Consider the following 6,026-nt stretch of genomic DNA (forward strand, 5'->3'; position numbering starts at 1 on the left):
GAAGCACACATGGTCTGTGCTCTGCTCCTGCCGTGCTCTGCGTAAACCCATTTCCGTCGAGTTGATTCCGACTCATAGCTACACTATAGTACAGAGTAGAACTATGCCATACAGTTTCCAAGGAGTGCCTGGTGGATTCGAACTTCCAGCTTTTGGGTTAGCAGTCAGTAGCTCTTAACCGCTGCTCCACCAGGGCTCAGCGGACCCCATTCCCGGCCTGCTTTAGGAGCTCACCCATGCGCACGCTGTCTTGGGACGGGCTCTGGGGCGCGCGAACTGCAGCACTCTAACGGATCCAGGTTTCAGTTGCAGAAGGTCACCTTCAGGGAGGCGCGCAGGCAGGAGCAGGGAAAACGGTCTCTAAGGGTAGGTCTCGCGGCTGGCTTGGGCTGTGCAAGGGCAAGGCCTCAGACCCTGCACGAGTAGTACACCGCTCTTCCGCTTTCTCATATGTCAGTTCTATTACAAACGAAGGTAATGGATACTCGTTCTTGGTAATTTTGCTACTGTGCTTTACTCTCCTCTAGGCTCTTGACTTATTTGCGTGGGTGGCATTTGTATTGGGAGATCCCCTTTCATGGTGTAGAATTCAGTGCCCTGATGTTGCTGGCTTGTCCTGTGCTGGCAGTATTTATACCACGTGAAATGGCAAACACTGCATCTCAGGATTGCACTGTTTTTCTAATTGATGGGCTTAAAATAAAGGACGAAATTACAGTAATGCCAGTTTAAGCTGACAAGTGTGTCAAGTCATTATCTGTTACATTCCGAGTAACATCTAATTTTGAGGAGCAGTTTTTCAGGATTTGAAAATCATTTTCCCATTCTGCATGGAAAGAGCTCATGTCACGAAAGTTCAGTGAAGTTCCAACCTCCGACCTCGCTCCTCTTAGGACTTCCTTGTTAACATAAAGAAACACATCAACTAACATTCATGTTCCAATGGCACTCTTTTGTCCAGATAGTGAGTGACTTTGCTGAATTGACTAAAAATCAAGCATTTATTTCTAGTGTCATTGCATGGAATTATGATTGACTTCCAAGCGTTGTTACTTAAGGATGCAAGAGTTTTGGCAAGATCAACAAAAGCACTCTGATAATGCTCTGGCTATACAAAATTTCCAGCGAAGAGTATTGCATATCTTAGTGAGATGAGTAAATTGTGTGCCACTCCTCCATTTGTGTCTGGAACATTTTATATGTGTATGTAATTTTGCAAAATTATAATCCTTTGCCAGCACACAAGTATGTGAGCATTTGAGGGTGTAAGTTACTGTTTTTGTGTCTCTGTCCTGGAGGAGTGGAGGGAGTGTGTGTGGGTGCATCTGGAAGGTGAGGTACGTTTGTATATTAGTAATAGGCTGTCGGGTCAATGTGTGCACTTGAGGAAATGAGAAGGTTTTGTGTTTGAGTTTTGAGGGTGGACTACTTGTGGGGTGTTGTGAATATCTGGAAATAGGATGGAGATGTAGTTGCGGGCCTCATAGGGGTTGTGGGAATTGAGGGGTGTGGCTGCTTCTGTGCCTTATTTGGGGTTCTGTTGGAAATGTATTTATATGAATTCACAGTTTGGGGTTGTGTTTGTGTTGAATGGGTTCTTGGGAAGTTAATATTTGTATTGAAATGTGTGGGTTAGTGATGTCTGCATGAATATTTGGGGTTCAGTATGAGTGTGTTTTTGTGGGAGTGTGCAGGGCATAAGATATAGGCATGTACACTCAAAGACTCGGAGGTGAGATGTTTACAGTTTGTGGCCCGGGATAATACTTTGGGTGTGGCTCTTCTGCCACGAATTGTGGGTCTTTGTGTGTTCATAATGGCAGATTTGGAATGGGTTTCTCTGCTTACGTTTTGGTTTATGAGGGAGTGTGCCTGTGTGTATTATTTTGGGTGTAGGGCCTGTTCTTTTGTATATTTGGGGAATGAGGGAGGATCACTGGTGTGTACCAGGGCAGGTTGTATGGCTGTGCTGCTTTGGGTGCTTTTCTTTAGTTACGCAGGCAGTCTTCCATGTTTGATCTGGGGTTTGTATGATTCTGTATTCTGGAAAATTGGGGATTGATTTCTGTTTGAGTATTGTGGATTGTTGGAATATGCATAGGCAGGCATTGTAAGGTTCTGTTAGTATTGGAAGATATCGATTTAGTATCCTGGGTAGTTTAGGTTATATTTGGTGTATGAGGACAGTTGGACATGTAATGAGTTTGTGTGTTTCATGAAGGGGAATGGCAGTTTGGATGAATATTTTCTAGGTCTGTGTGTAATATTTTTTAGTAGGGAGTATGGTATATTCTGGGAAATGAGGACGTGTGTACCTGATGCAAAGATGGGGTTGTGTGTTTGCACAGGGAGTGGGAGAATTGTGTTTACATGTACTAGAGGCAGGTTGATATGGTTATGTGTGAGATTTTGACAATGTGGCTGTTTAGGAACGTGAGTTATGGGACATGAAAAAGGGTTTCAGTGTATTTCTATAGGATGTGCAAGAGATATTTCATCGTGAGTGGGGAGTATATACTAGTGTGTGTAAGTCCTGAGTGGGTGAGTGAATTGTTCTTGGAGTATTCTACATGTATTTCTTTGGTGAATGTTAGGGTGTTTCTGTGTGTGTTTGGGCATGTTTGGAGGTTGGGGAAGTGAGGCTGTATTCTAGAGATGAGTGATTATAGTGTTTTGTGTGATGTATACTTTGAGGAATAGAGGATATTTGTGTGTGTGTGTGTGTGTGTTGTGTCTGTTATGTGTGAGCATGTAGGGGTGTGGGTTGTGTGTGTATATCAGCTAGAGTGCTAGGATTGCTTGTGTTTTGGAGTTTAATCTGCATCTCTGAATGTGTGCGGTATATACAAATGGTTGGGTTTTGTGTGAGTGTGTGGGGGGTTTGTGTCTGTACGAAAGGAGTCAGGTTCATCTTTGTGCCTATTCGGATCTAATTCTCACAGAATTTGGTGGTATAGTTTGTATGTGTGTTTTAAGTATTCGTGTGGTGTACTTATATGTATTTATAGTATAGGTTGTATGTAGTTGTGTGTATTTGGTTTTGTTGGTTTTCTGGGGTGTTTATTCTGGAGAATGTGGGAGAATCAGTATGTATGTTTGGAAACTAAGATGGTTTGTATAAGTTGTGCCTGCATGTGGGAATTGTGTATTATATGTGTTTTAGAGACGTGGGATTTCGTGAGGGTCTGTATTAGGGTGGCCTATGAGGTGAGATTTTGAATTTGGTGGTGTTAAAGAGCTTGATTGTGTGTAGAGTGTTCAGTGAGTATATATGGGTACTATTGGTTGTACGTGTGTGTTCAGGCACGTGTTGAGAGTATATATATGTATATAGTTGTAGGAAAGGCTGTGAGTATTCACAGTCTGTAGGGTTTTTTTTTTTTTTTTTTTTTGTAAACTATAGGCAGTAAGAGTTTTTATGTTTGTGTATTCAGGGTGTGGGTAGTAGTCGTATGTGTGTGTTCAGGAGGTGTGTGGAGTTGTGTGTTCTGGAAATACATAGTGATACGTGGTTTATATATTAGGGGTGTGAGTTAACGGTGCTTCTCGTGGTACAGGTGGAATGTGTGTACCTACTCACAGGAAAGTGGGTCAGTTATGCTGGAATCGGCTCCTGGTACCTTGGTATAGTAGATGGTGCATATCTCTGCCCAACTATGGGTCAGTGACATCAGACTGGTACCTTGAAATTGGCCACGGCGGGATTAGATGTATCAGGAAAATTGTCAGCCTTTATAAATCAAGGGTTGTAGCACTCCCAAAGGAGAGTGAATTGATAAATATTAACCAACATAACGCTGGTCAGTATGTGTGTGTGTGTGTTTGTCCGTATGTCTGTCTGTATCTGTACCTGTGCGTTGTTAGAATGTGCTAAGCGAGAACATTTAGGCATCATTGGGGTCCTCTCTTGGAGATTGTGAGTGGGGTGTTTGGGGGACTTAGGCCTTTCTGTGTGTCCATGGAAAAGAGGTGTGGCAATAGTGGATCCTTTCATCTCACTTTTTCAATCTCTATGCTTAACAAATAATCTGAGAAGCCAGAATTGATTAGAAGAATGGGGCATCAGGATTGGGGAAATGTCATTGACAACCTCGGGTGTGCAGATGACACAACCTTGCATGCTGAAAATGAAGAAAACTTGAAGAACTAGCTGATGAAGGTCAAAGACCACAGCCTTCAGTGTAGATTCCACCTGAACATAAAGAATACGAAAATCCTCACACTGGACCACCAAAGTCAATAGAGACGTATTTAAAGTTGTCAAGGATTTCATGCCCCTTGAACCGACAATCAAGAACCCTGGAAGCAGCCATCAGGACATCAAAGGACATTTTGTGTTGGGCAAATCTGCTGCAAAAGACCTCCTTAAAGTCGTAAACATGAAAGATGTCACTTTGGGAAGAGAGGTGCACCTGACCCAATCCTGCTTGGCAGTCCCACCAAAAGCCCACCCCTCAGAGCTGGGGAGCCTTTCTAGAGTCAAAGAGCACCAGTAACCAGAAGGTAGGGAAAACACAGTGTTAGCACCTGGGTCTGGGAAGAGAGGGCTCCAAGAACCCTGAGATGACAGGAGCTAGTTGACTGAAAAAAAGCCAGATGCAGAATTACACAGGCTGAATCCTTCCAGCCTTGGCTGAGGGTAGGCTGAACCTTTTGATGTGTCCCTGTACTGAGAGATGTGAGATGCAGGGGAAGGTCTCGGTCACACCTGAGCAGGTATGTGGGGCCAGGCCTAACTCTGGTGGCTCAGGGAAGCTGACAGGTAAGGGAGATGAGGAACTGGGTCTGTGTTCCTTGAACAATCTGGAGGAAGATGACAGATCCCCTTTTATAACAGGGCTTCCCAGCCACACCCCTTGTCTCTTCTGTCACAGGAGGCCTCAGGACCCCAAAGAGAGAATGGATTGGGGTTCTTCTGCTGTGTCTCATCTCTTGGTTCTGATCGCCACCTTCCCTGGCGGGCCTGTTCTGTGGGAGAGGGAGAAGCAATTCAGGGGCTGGGGTCAGATAAGTGACAGGGGAGGGCATGGGGAAGCCCTGTCCCTGAGGGAGGGCAGGGAGGGTGCATCTCGAGAGCGTGGGGAAGCCCACCTGTGAATAGAGATGACACTTACCTTCCTAAGAATTTCTTTTCTGAAGCCCCACGATGCTGCTAGCACTGGGAGTCTCATCTCAGCGTCCTGTTTTTCTGATAGGGTGATCTGACCTTCTTTATTTTCCCCCATGTCATGTGCAGCTTCAGACACACCAGTGGGTGTCAGTGGACCATGACGGACCCCAGTTGACTCCACACATGCCCCCTACCTGGTTTGGACCCACTCAAGGACTCCTGCACCTTATGGTGAGTCCTCTTCATTATGGTGGATTCTACTGCCCAAAAGTATACTGATACCTCTTTCTGGAATGATCCAGTAACTGCTTCTCCGTAGTGCAAATGGATTCCTTGTAGCCTGGCCAGCCTGCTTGATATGTTATTCCCAACATGATGACTGTACTTTGTAGTAATTATGTACTCTTTTCCTGGCTGAAAGGTAGTTGGCCTGCTTTTATGTTAGAAAATATCACTTATGTTAAATACAATATTTAATCAATAATACATGGTAGGATTTTATCGATGTCTATTTATTTGGTTTTTAATATTCTTTTTGTTGTTGTTGCTTTGTTTTTAGCAATCAGTCCCCATTCTTTCTGCCCTAGGCCCTCCTGGCCATTAATCTGCTCTGTTATCTTTGCCTATTGTAGATTTTCATGTAAGTGGGATCATGCGGTAATTGTTCTTGGGATTTCAGTTATCTCCCTCAGAACAATGTTTTCAAGGTTCATCCATTTGTTGCAAGTAACAGAGCATCATTGCTCTTTATGGCTGCATACTATTGCGTGTATCTAGTGTCACGTTTTGCGTATCCAGTCATCTTTTGATGGAACCTTGGATTGCTTCCACTTTTTCTTTTTTTTTTTTATATTTTATTGTACTTCAGGTGAAGCCTTACAGAACAAATAGTTTCTCATGAAACAGTAGTACACAT

This window comes from Trichechus manatus, unplaced genomic scaffold (genome assembly GCF_000243295.1).
Source record: "Trichechus manatus latirostris isolate Lorelei unplaced genomic scaffold, TriManLat1.0 scaffold00035, whole genome shotgun sequence".
Taxonomy (NCBI): domain Eukaryota; kingdom Metazoa; phylum Chordata; class Mammalia; order Sirenia; family Trichechidae; genus Trichechus; species Trichechus manatus.